At 34.5% G+C, this 13907-nt stretch overlaps 1 long non-coding RNA gene across 1 annotated transcript; it reads right to left on the bottom strand.

Annotated features, from left to right (window-relative positions):
- Positions 1 to 11546: 11546 nt before the first annotated feature.
- Positions 11547 to 12686, bottom strand: LOC131737645 (uncharacterized). Its single transcript, XR_009329291.1, has 3 exons — positions 12638 to 12686; positions 11976 to 12083; positions 11547 to 11730 (listed from the first exon to the last, which is right to left on the bottom strand). It is a non-coding gene; the product is annotated as an uncharacterized LOC131737645 (long non-coding RNA).
- Between the last annotated feature and the right edge of the window lie 1221 nt (positions 12687 to 13907).

Here is a 13907-nt window from a genome sequence, read left to right as displayed (position 1 = left end):
CAACAACTAATGTTCTATACATCTTTGAATGCAATATCTCACCACCCCAAATTATGAACTCTTGTAACTGCTTGGCGTCGCAGTATGCCAGCACAAACAAATAACAATGTATATTAAAGACAGCCACTTCCTAGAAAAAAAGAATAATACTTTTGTGAGAAACTGTGTGAGGAAAAACAAGAAAAGTTGAGCAAATCTGTTCCTATTTAGTTTTAAAATGCCTGTCATGCAGTTTGTGTACATAAACACACAACAAATACATGTACCGTATATAGAATTTCGCTCAGACTCGATGTTGGAAGGTTAGACATTTATCTCTGGCCCAGTTGATTATTTTTAAAGTCACATTTGCTTATGATCCCATCTGTTTTTTAGGTAATGGCTGGTCTGCATTGGACTGCAAGTGCTACTCAATAGGCAGAGTACTGTGTATCAGGTAATGTTTGGATAAACCTCAGGGATATTTTATACAGCTATTTAGGTTTTACATTGCTTTTTGGAAGTATGCCTTTATAATACAATAGTATAACCAGCATTCAAACTAGTCACCTTCTGACCCCGGTATGATTGTGCTTCCAACAACACCCTCAAGAAAAAAACAAACTCGTACCTATTCATGTGCGTCTCACTTTTTGTCCTCAAAGTCACAAATCTTTCATTACTTTAATAGTTAAAAGGTATATAATTTATTGGAGCCCAAGTTCCCTGAATAGTATCCTGGATATGAGGTCATGTCATATCAATGGTTAACAATGGGTATTGTTCAAACGCCTTCAAGGAAGTCGCTAAACTTAGTTTCCTGTAGTTGATATGTAAACCAACACATACATAAAGAGGTATTTTATATTGTTTCAGGTAAAAAGTACCACTCACGCAATCCCAAAGGACACTGACTTTCCCAGAGTCAGAACAAGCACAGTATTAATCCCAGAGCCTTAATTTAGTGTTTAATACGGGGCACAGGAAATAGCAGTGCTATGCAGTCTGTGTTGAACTGTATTTAGGGCAAAAATACGGAATATGGCTGTAGGGAAAGGTGATAGGGAGGCGGTTATTGCAGTCATAACAACTACAGTTGAACAAAGGAAGGCTGGTTTCAAAACATGGAATGGTCGGTTTCTAAAAATAAAAACATAAAAGTGAAGGGTTACTGGCCTGGTTCACTGCTTTAGCAAACGTGTAATTCTGCATAGGAAAATTACCTTATTTAAATAGGCATGCAAAACTGGTGTAGCAATCCTATCACCACTTTTTTGTGGTTACAGAGTTAACAAAACAGTAAGTGGTCATTCTTATTAACTGTCCAGTTGTGTACGTAGAGTGACTTTAACCCTACAAAAACCAAACCGTCACCTGCAGCACCGATTTAGTCCTCTAGCCCAACACATCCACGATGGATCTTTTGCATGTTTTTTTTTTAAAATTTTGAAAGTCATATGAATGATGATAAATGGATATGGATATACAGTGTGGTACTCTGCACTAGCCTGTCTATGGTACTAAAATATGAGCATTCAAAAATTAAAGCTGTAAGGTTAAACATTTTCGGGGGTTCTTTTCTTTTTAAATGAATTAAGTAAAATATAAATGCATGTTGTTTACATGGCCTTATTAATACAACAGTGGCTTATCCTAAGTGTACCTGAGCTGTCCATGTTCAATGTGAAAACCATGTGTGAAAAACAATTACTTTGTTTTGTTTAACCAAGGTGTAGGTTTTGCTATAACACTGATAGTAATGTTGGCCTTTATTATAATTCAAAGAACTTAATGCTCTACAGACTGAGGCATAAGATTTACCAATTAATTACATTCTACAATCAGCTTTGCCTTAATAACAATTAATTAAAATAAGCTTCAGTCATTAAAAAAAGTAAGAACACGTTATTGACTTTGTTGTAATTAATTGTCCAGGAATAAAAATCTGCTAGAAATCATTTTGCAATTGTTTACTTTTGAGCCTGGGAGAAAGGGTGATTCATCTGCAATTTGATGTAGACCAAGTTTCAAAAATCATTTCTTTACATTTCAATTCGTCAGCTCCCTAACCACTAGGATTCTTTAATTTGAAATGGAAGCTTGATTGTTTGCCTGGGACAGGAACTACAAGTTCTTATTTTCACAGCTTTCCTATTATCACAACAATCTCCACTTTTACCCTAACCTATGGTCTTAAGACAGATAAAATACAGTCTTCTAAAAAGATTGCTGCTTTCCACCCAGCTTCAAACACACATCTTAGAGTAACCAGCTAAAAAAAAATCATAGCTTATATGGTGCTCTATGAGATGCTTGATTGCTTTGTTACATATATCTATGGCAGGCAACAAGAAAAGCACTCCTGAGCTGAAATCACAGACTTAAAAGTACCAAAAAAACATCTGAAATGGCAAAAAGAAACACTTGACTGTAAAGAAAAAAGATATGAAACAGATATGAAGGATACCACCTTAGCAGCAGTCTCAAACCTTTCTGCGGGTACTGGCAGACGGAACAATTTCATGTTAGGATTTGGCACATGTCCATGCTGTGACCTTCTGGCCCAATGGTAAATGTGACCAAATACCAAAATGACCATGGGATTTTGCAGAATGTAATGCATCTTAGTTGGTCAACCAGACCCTATAACAATTAAACATGTCCACATTCTTTTTTCCACCAGTACTTAACAGATTCTTATTTTAGTTTAAATAAAGACTGATTTAGGGGAGCCGGTATTGCTAACATTTTATTTTCTTTAGTTGTACCGTATGAAAGGCAGTAGTAGCTCTGTTGTTTTGCTGCACAAAAGACTACTGAGCATTGGCCACAAGCTGTGAAAGGACCCTTTGTTTCCGACACTGTTTTGTTAGGAAATAGTTGCTATTTAGGTCTCCAAGAGGGAACATAAAACTGTGCTCACCTAATCAAACAGACTAGTAAATGCAGTAGAGACCAGTTAATCCAACAACCCTAAATTCCGCAACCCAGTTAAGAAAAACACATCTATATAAAGGATAATTTACTGCCTTTATAAATCATAAATCTTAAAATTACAGGGATGTGTTATTTTAATGACACAGCACACAGGTATGTGCACTAATTTATATATCAGGAAATATTATGGAGAGATTTTTCATAGAGCAATAAAATAGAAGCCAAGTGGTTAATCAGAGGGGCACCTCTCAATTAGCAGATGTGCTGTCGCTGTCACCCTCTACAATATAAACATTTTATGGCCTCTGTGTTTACACATCCTTTGCAAGACACTCTAGATTCCTGGCACACTAAAATAAATAAGAGAAGAAATGATGCCAGTCTCTCCACACATATTAGCAGTACATGACATGTTTTCTAAAACATGACAACATCTACTTATATATGTATATTAAGCCTAAAATACTTTGATCTTTTGGCAAAAATGCAAAATATTTGGTCGCAAACACATTTACATACAGAACAGAAATTTGCAGACATAACAAGATGTATTTAATTATAAAAACAAATCTATTTTTACATTGCCTTATACAGAAAGATTTTGGATTCGCCTGGACCTCTTAACTAGACCATTGTATTTATATAACCCTTCACACCGCTGTAACAAATCACCAAATGCAGTTACCTTTAAGAGAGCGAGGTTAAAGCGTTTTTCCTATTTAAAGGGAAGGTAGTATGATGTTTACAGTCATGTTCAGTGGTTCTGTTATTGAATATTAATCATTTTCCTCTGTATCATGCAGTGACCTTTCAACTCAGCTGGGCCCTTTATAATACTATAAAGAAGGTCAGGCCAGCAGTGTTGAAGGACATCCATGTCAATGGACAGGTGAAAAAAAATACATTTGCATCTATTTATTCTTTAAAGTGACAACACAGTACAGTTTGAAAATAAAACATTACGTTTTATATTTTAAACCTAGGACAGTACAGTAATTACACAAGCTTAGCATGCTTTTCAAGTGCTAACTTATCAGAGAAAGGTAATCAACATGAAAAAATCTCTGTCAATATAGCATTTTCCCCCTAGGAACGGTCACCTACACTTCTGTCTATGGACCACACTAATCCTGACAAGCATATTGTACCATCCTAAGTTCTTACAATAGTATCTAAACCTAAAATCCAAAGTAATATGGATTAATCTACTGAAAATCCCAGAATGCCAGTAAATCTTTATAATGCTTTGGCTGCATCACATTAAATAGGAGTTGTACACTTGCCTAAAGCCTTTTTCCACAGCAGTATCTTGCCTGGCCATCAGAGGGCTCTGTTCATGTCTCCATTGGCTTCCATTGAGCTGTTTCCTATACGGCATGTCTCTGTGGGAATAATTAGGCAAGTACACAAAATGTAAAATCTTAATCTTAAAATTGATTACATTTTGAAAGATTCACTGTTACAGAGAGATCGTTAAAACAATGCTCTGTTCGTAGGCCCGTTTTTTTTTTTGTTTGTTTTTTTCAATAGCTGCATAACAGTTTCAGAGAATCTTTACTTAAATGTAATTTTAAAAAAGTACCTCACCTTCTTAAGGGTAAATTATTTACCTTGCTATATGTAAGTTATTGGTCCCTATTAAGGCCTTAGCTAACAATGTTGAGCTCTTGATAAAGAAGGGATGGAAAATAGGTCTTATAACACAATTTCCTGTGCATTGTGGCATTTCATGGGGTACTGACCTTTTCAGAATGTACATCCTTTTAAAATCTCCCCTACCTGCCCCTCCACACACACACACACAGTGCCCCAGGGCCCCCTGAAGTATTGCTTGGCCTGTGGCAGCCATGCTGCATAAAATGCAACCAGATCGCAAACAATGTCAAAGGACTTCTCAGTTGAAAATTTTAACTCCAGGCCAGGTATGTATTTATTTATTTTTTCCTTTTGGCTTGGAAGTCTCATCATAAAGACCCAGTGTATGACTTCTAAAGCCTGTAGTCCAGTGGTAATTAAAAACAACATTGATAGAATAACCCACTCTCTGTGGTCAGATTCAATATGCAGTGCAGGCACTTATTAGGTTAGTATAGATAAACCTGAACTCAGAAACCTGTAATTTACAGTCCACAAATATTGAAATACCCCAGAAATCTAAACCATATGGATTATTCCATCCCAGAAAAAAAAAATTCAAACAGACTGGGATCTTCAGCATTTTAGGGAATACACTAAAAGTAAATGTGAGGTGATCTTTGGTCAACCTATGCAACATGAACAGTGACTAACTACAAAATATGAACTGCATTAGCAAAACAAGAATTACCTGGATATAGCACTTGATTAATTTCCATCAACCAATTTTTTTATTTTAACCCACATCAATATAAATGTTCTGCAACTAGTCACAAAAAAGGCAAAAGGAGTATTCATTTCCCATGACTTCTCTCATATGTAGCCTTTCTTCAGGGTTTGAAACACACCCTAGTCCTGCACCCAGTCATGGATTTCAGAATTACCTAAACTAAATGGCTGGTTTATTTTTTGATGGGTCAATAAACATGCCTAGCACCACTGCCATCCAGATCAAACATATTCAACTGGCTGTCCAAAACCCACCCTATAACAGGCAGCTATTGGATTACAATTAGGATTACCGACTGGAAGAAAACGCACAGCTTTATCTTAGAGAAAACAGTTATAATGAGATCTAACCTGATATCAAATCAATGTTTTTATTCATATACATACACAGGGCTTTTTTGGGTAAAGCACGAAGGAGCATCCTACTAAAGAGATTTAAATTAGACGGCTCTTCAAGATTCTCTTTAGACTTTAATGTGCAAAGGGAAGATTAAACAGTACAAAATAGACTGCATTTTGTCACAGAGATTAAATTGCATCCCAAGAAGATGGAACTTGAATTAGATGAATAAGAAAGGAAGCAGCTGACTATTCCAAACCAATATATATATATATATATATATATATATATATATATATATATATATATATATAGAAAGAAGCATTATGAAATCACCCACTCACAGTAGTTCAAAATAAATGAACTGTACTGTCTTCAAATAGTAAATGACAGTTATGCAACACGTTTCCAAGCAGTGATACTTTAGTACACAGTATTTCTAAAATGTAAAACTGTAATTAACTCACTTTATCATAATAAACATAGAGAAAAAGAAAACTGACACCATGCAATGATCCTGGGGCTTTTGTAGGTCTGTATATTAAAATTTAAATCACATTTTTAACCCAAGACGATGGCTGCAATGCATAGCACATAAAAAAAAAACACTGCTTATTAATAACATAATGCTTTGTAACTACTTTCCACCAGACTTGTTATCTATATTAAAGAGTGGTATAAATTTCAAGCCCTTAACTGCGTTGAAAACCTACACAGAAAATTGCACATATATTTTATTGTGCATTAACAGTAATTTTCAGTTTTATGGCCATTATTTGATCTTAAGTGTGCATCTATTTCTGGGGAACATCGAAAACAGGGGTATATATCTTTATGTTATTACAATATCAATCTAATAAATACATGGGCAGTATTATAGAGCTCTTGGGTTGTGTAAAAAGTACTGGACTGTGCAATTATTGTAGTGCCAACTTTTTAACTGCAACTTATTTAAAACAAAACATACATTTGAGCTTTAATAAACATAACTGTAACTCACTTTTCTTTTTTTTTTTTGGAAAACAAATATAATGCAATCAAAAGTCACTGGTTGCAGCTTTATTCTAACAATCAAGGGATGTATAACCTACTTAAAATGACAGTTTGCAATGCACATGATTCAGCAATTATCAATGGGAATTTCTTCATACAAATGCAATTTAATCAAAGTGTACATTTTATTTATTTTGCACTTACTAAGCATTGAGCAGACAGACAGTGGATATGTTTAATTACAGTCTTTATGTCTTATTTAATGGTATGAGGGAAGTGAATGACAAAATTACAGCAAGTACAACAAAAAGGGGTTGATGAACTTGCTTATGTTAAATAGCATGATAAACATGATGTGCAAATACATGATAATGCTATGTTATTGGTTATTTTCTATTATATGGGTGTAATTTTGGTGTATTATTATAATTTGGGTGTATTATTTTTTCCACAAAGCACGAGACACATTTTCAAGTAGTTTGGGATGCAACAGCTTTAAATACTGTCCATACAGGTCAATACTGAATGTAAAAATGTCACTCCCATTGCAGTATAGGTAAAAGCTGGACACAGTAATACGATTTTTTTTCTTCTTATTAACAATTGTACACTGATGCCTTTACTAATAAAACCCTTGTACACTAAATCAATAGAAACTGGTATCAATTATTATCCCCTTTACTTTTCCACTAATTCTTAAATACATTTCTCACTTCTTTACATTGTCTTTTTACTTCTCTAATTTCCTCAATCCTAATAAGCCCCAGCATATTTACAGAGCTAAGCCAATTAACCATTATATTACAATTGGTGGTCCTGTACATGTTCTTGTATAATGATCGGTCGCGTCATAATTAAAATGAAATAATCCTTTAATTTATCTGTCATAATTTGCCAACCCCCTTTATACATCCCAAAGACTATAATTTATGTATTTTTCAGCTGACTTCACATTCTATTCACATTTCTTTCCCCCAAAAAACCCAACATTACAGGAATGCTTTGTCACAATATTTACAGACCTTGACATAAAAAAGTATTCTAAAACACCAGCTTGATTTGATAACTATTTTCCCTATTAAATTAATAAACCCCTTTTCAAATCCATGTCAGTCTCTCTAACGTATCCCTACTGAGGTGTTAACCTATTTGTAACGTATTTGTCTTAACACTGATAGAGCTGTATTTTCTAGACTTTGCTTTTAGGCCTAGAGTGGACTGTATTAACATTACACAATTTCACATTGAATTTAATAAATATTTAAAAACTGTTATTCCTACATTTTATGTAGCCAGCTCAGGTCAGCGAGCACAAGAAAACCTGTGATTGTACTGACAAAACTGCCAGTTTCGAAAATGTTGCTTTTTTTTATTATTGCTTCTTTAAGTAATATTAGTAAGAAAATAAATAAATAAATAAATTTAATTCAGTAAGCCTTAAAGAGAAATAATTTTCTGAAATGGTACATGTCTGATCAGCTCCTTCAGATAGAACAGTTTAAACACTCACTTGGTTTTATGCATTCTGACAATCCCAAATTCGGATTTCTTGATTTTTTTTTTGTATTATCACACACCACTTCCAACCTCTAACACACAACTGCCTGCGCACATGTTCTGATTTCATTGTGAACCAACAATAAAGTCCAACCATTTTAAACATCATTTCAAGGGGGCCGACCAGAAACAGGGTCATAAAGTGGACTTGACTATACCGGGAGTTCTAGGATTGAAATATAGTACTAGGCTTTGCATTGATTGCACTATTGATCATTAAAAACATAAACATTGTGTTGTTCTGTATGCTATATTTGTCTACCATATCGTAACATTTCTATACTGTACAGAAACGTGCTTACATGTAAACCTTCATTTTTGTATTTCCAAAGTGATATTAAGGGGAAGGAAATCAGTTGTATGGCTGTTATATGTGATTGATATTAAGCGAAGTGTGATAATAAACTAAGTGATATTATCAGGCGCTTGTCCCTATCGTCTCTTTATATTTTGTTTCAATGTGATCATATTAAACACAATGTAACATTAACAGGACTCGTATTAAGCAGGTTTCACTGTACATAGATAGGGCCAAACTGCCATGAAATAGTTTATTTTGTCTTAGAAAAAGCATTTGAAACTCTGCATACATGCATTTTCATTTAATTTGTTTGTAATTGTATCTACTTGTCCTAAAGCACTGGTGCCACCTACTGGCATAGAAACTCTGACCTCAGTAAGTCAGTCCTATGCAATGTCTGCAGCCTCTTTAGATTGAATACATTTAAAATACCATCACACTTTTATTAGTCCAGTATTTCAATTCTAACAGAAGAGCAGTGGAATTATTACGGTTACCATTTGTGACCCAGTTACCTCGTTAACACAGACCAATAGAAAGTACTCTTCATGTTCTTCTGAATACTACTGAAATCTCCTCAAAGTACATCAAGAAAAGGAAGATTCTGTCATGCTACTTCATTCTGACTTTACTCATATTAGCCGTTTTCCCCTTTGTTAAATTATTATTGATTGCTGTTATATACCCAGCGAGTTTCCTCCAGTGCCAAAGCAATATAATAAAAATACTGCAGGCAATTCATGTGGTGCATTAATCACTGTTTACTATTGGACAGTGCTTCAATCCCAGTTCATGTGAAAAAAACTACTAAAAGTGTTTTTGGCTTTGGCCACCTAATAATGCAACATAGTTACTAGCTTTGAAGAAAGAGTTCAAAAATATTATTGAGAACACACCGTCTATTACAAACCTGCATCTTTATCACCTTGCTGATAAAGCAGTGTGGTAGGGTATTGACAAATGTTGAATTTTCCCAGTAAACCAAAGTGCATAAAAGTTGACCAATATATCTCCTGTTATGGTTACATCATACATTTCAGGTGCTCAGAAGATCAAATCTGCTACCTTTTCTCAGAACTAAAGGTGGGCAGCCTTTTAGTTTTTCAGGTGGCTGTATGGCACAGCATTTTTTTTTATGGAGATACTTGTTTGCTACACTATACTCTGTTTCTGTCAAAACTTTAGTTTAAATAACCATATAGTACACTACACCAGGAACTCCCAGCTGGCATTGGGACATTCTGAACAAGGGGTAAAATAGACTTGACATGATCTGGGGCAAAAATAAACAACACACAAATCAAGCACCATGGAGCAGAGTGTACGTCATTTGTTCTCACAGATCTTGCAGTACAACTCAGCATGCAAACTATGAACTGAAAAATGTTTTATAAGATTAACAACTATGCATGATGGTTAATTACAGCAAAAGTTTCTACAGCAACCTTTTATTTGTTTTGATTTAGTTTTTTTTTTTTTTTTTTTTGAAAAGAAATTGTGTTGATCACAGTACATCATTATATTATCGAAGTCGGTAGTAATTAGTACTGTAATTTATAATGCAGGTATGTATTTCAGTTTTGCTCACTGCTAAAACAAACATTTATATATAGTATTTTTAAAGAAAAAACAATATTAAACTTTACCATTTTTAAATATGTTTTTAACCATCTATAACCAATCACAAAATTAATTGTTAAAAAATTACATTTTTGTATAGATTTTTTTTCACATTTATGTGTAGAAAATTAATCTGTGTGTACAACATAGAAAATAATTTGAATAAATATTAAATATGAATATGAATACTATGAACAACCCACATTAGGAAAAGTAGTTGGTTCTGCTTTCAAATTAATTACAGATACAACATAGAGAATCTGTCCCTTACAAAAAGGCATCTTTACCTCACGTAAATGGAGGAAACAGAACCAACTCAGGCTTGTAATAATACTGCAGTGATGAAACCATTTGAATTTCAAAGTTAATCTGACAGCAATACTTGTCAAACTACATCAGGCTTGAACACTGCATACATCTTTGCTCTTTTTCAGTGTTAAAGAGTGTTTTTGTACTTGCCTTTAAGAACATTGCTCATATGTTAAGAAGTGTGACAACCAAACATTGTAATTATTTTTAGGGGCTACATTTTGCTTTGATATGGTATCCAAACCAACAGGTTAGGGGTAAGCAAATGTACCTCTGGATTATTTAATTTTATTATTTGTTTATTTAGCAGACGCCTTTATCCAAGGCGACTTACAGAGACTAGGGTGTGTGAACTATGCATCAGCTGCAGAGTCACTTACAATTACGTCTCACCCGAAAGACGGAGCACAAGGAGGTTAAGTGACTTGCTCAGAATCACACAATGAGTCAGTGGCTGAGGTGGGATTTGAACCGGGGATCTCCTGGTTATAAGCCCTTTTCTTTAACCACCGGACCACACAGCCTATAATTTCAGCAATTAATGATAACTTGGCAAATACATAAGTCCTAAATGACAACTCTGAGGCAGTCTGACTACCTACCTATGGGCTACTAAGCAGAAACAGACCTACCATCTGAGTTACATGGTTTCTGCTGGGGAGAAGACAGATGTTCTTAGCTATACAGTGGAGCAGTTTAAAAGGCTGTTAAGACATGTTCCTACCAAGCAAAAGAGAAATAGCAAAAGAAAAATAGTTTGTATATAGAGTTTTAGGTCTTTAACCAACAATTCTTTATGTTTCTGAAAAATGGCCATGAAATACGCATTTTAAATCTAAACATTTGGAAGCAGACTGACATCTTTATTTGGTCATATAGGAGTATTATGGAAGAGTTAATCTGATACATAAATAGTTTTATTTTGTTGTTTTTACAGCATCTATAAGAATAATTCAACTGCATTTTCCCTTTTTTGGAATATATGCAAAGGCCGCTTTTTATAACAATATCAGACAGTGTATTGTTTGCAGAGCAGAATCTAAGGTAAGGCTGACACCTAGAAGAAGATGTTTCGAAGTAGGCTTGTCTTTGCTGGGGACTCCAAAGGGAGTGTCGCATTGGCTTTGGCGCTCCAGGGACTGTTTCTCCTCATCGTCTCTATAGCGAACCCTGCTGGCCAGGCACCCAGTAAGCTCAGAGCGGACATCTGCAGGGCTGGCCTTTGTCCTCCAGAGGTTGGTAACATCCGCTTTCAAGTTCCTGGGTGGTCATGGGATCGGAGGATGCCTACTGAATCTTCGAGTTTCCTGAGCCATGTGGGGAATTGCTGCTGTGAGGAGAAAAGGATTTTCAAATTTGTAGAAAGTCGGGGGGTGGGGGGATTATAATTGGACACACGAAATAAAATAAATAAATAAATTTAAAAAAGATGTTTCATAATGCCTTTAGAATTTACAGCTTGTGTTCGAAATACTGCATGTAGCCTTTCAAGGTTTTTTGCATCTAGAATGCCATATCTCTTATTCTTTAATTACTTGTTGAATTACTACAGTTGTCATTTATCATTGGCATTACCTAAGTGTTCTGTAGAAATCCTTCTTACACTGGACACAGGCTTCACCTCTGGGTCTTGGTTGAAATGTAAGTTGAACATTGGTCTACAGCACAAATCAAGTTTTGGCCCTAAAGTAAAAATCATAAATCCATTAAACTCAGCAAGAAATGTTCCCCTGGCAGACAAAGTATCTGATTCACCATATTTTGATTGATTTAATCTGCCTCTGTTAAATCAGTCAGCTAAACAGACCCCCAATGTTCGCCTACTAAAGTCACTGCAGCTTGTTCAAGGCTCTGTTAACCACTGAATAAAATGTATTGTTATTTTATAACCAACTACGCACTACTGTAATAATGATGCTTCTTCTAGACTTATAAATAATTAAATATGTGGATTTGGACATTCTCGTAATTAATTAATGTACTCAATAAATGACCCAAAAATTGCACATTTACTTAATAATTGTGTTTTTTTTTTTCAGACAAACATGTCATGAATATACCGTACCTTTAGTTTGCATGAACCACATACATAATTCAAAATGTTTAGTTTATTCTTACATACAGTATTATGATCCTACAGAAACATGTTTTGCTTTATGGAGGGTTTTACTTTAAGTTTGTATTACTTTTAAAAACTATAACCTTCAAAACCTTGACTCCAGATATAGTTTACTTACTTCCAATTACTAACTTCCAATTAATTTTAATGTCCAACGCAGCTGCAAATACTAGAACTTCGGTGTCATCTGTTCATTAATCATAATCTCCTTTGTGCAGCTGTTCAAAGTACTGTAGAGAAAAAAGCAAGCCCCCAAACTCAAGAAAGGTTTCCTATATAGGCCGAGGTAATAGGAAGACAGGTTTCCAAACCCTTTCTGTCTTTCAACAACAAGTGTGTTAGGTATTGTAAATTAAAAACAGGTCAACAACAGCCCCGTCACAATACAAAGTTAGAGCATCATGAGAAGATCGGTCACCATGACCTAGCCTAAACCCCAGTATGTGCATGTAAAAATGTAACTGACGTATTCAAATATTCTCCAGAAATTGTATTAAAAGAATGTCCACACCCAACTAATCAACACATCTGAATATATATAAAAAAATACTGACAAGGTCTTGTTTATAAGTAGGCTTTGGTTATCTAAGCTTTATCTCTTAATTCAAATATATTGACTTGTAAAATCATAATGATACCCTTAGAAACTATTTCAATTAGTTTTGTGTTTTTATTGTACTGATTTATCCATTTTCAAATATACTGCAGAAAGAATTATATAAACAGTAAACATGCAACCTACTTTACAGTGTAATTTAATGTAACATCTATGTTGGGGAAAAAATTTATTTTAAAAGGACATCATTGAACATTCTGAGCATTTCCTAAATCAGACAACCAACTTAAGCAGTTGTTGAATCATAGTTTACATGTATGTTTTTAAGCAAAGTTGGGTCATGACTTGACAAATCTCCACAAAAAAATTGGATTCAATACCCTGCCATTTCTGATTTACACCAGACTCTGTGCTCAGGGTTGTTCAAGGCAAAAAAAGAAAGAGGAAAGAAAAGAAAAAAATCAGCCTCAATCTTGAATCGATCTTTTACTCAAAGACGAGTTTGAGACTTGTGTTTAGTGCCATTTTATTTGTTACAGTAAATTGCACAAGGAATCTAAAAATGATATTAAAAACACATAAAAAAAATAAATAATAATAATTAAAGCTACCACGTAACAACATTATTTGACCTTTGGGAAAAACCCCAATAATACAAATCTGAAACAGTGTTTTATGGAAAGGTCACTATCTCAGCTTTGCATATACAAAGTTTTTCCTCAGCTTTCATCTGAACCATCCCAGGAGATTCTCACTACCGTTTCTGATGCACTAATAGTGAGGCAAAAATGAAGGTTATGCTGTGGAAGGCAGTCTTGCAGAATGAAAATAT

Source organism: Acipenser ruthenus, chromosome 7 (assembly GCF_902713425.1).
Source record: "Acipenser ruthenus chromosome 7, fAciRut3.2 maternal haplotype, whole genome shotgun sequence".
Classification (NCBI taxonomy): Eukaryota; Metazoa; Chordata; class Actinopteri; order Acipenseriformes; family Acipenseridae; genus Acipenser; species Acipenser ruthenus.
The sequence above is the reverse complement of the archived record's forward strand: the minus strand, read 5'-3'. Positions and strand labels throughout refer to the sequence as shown.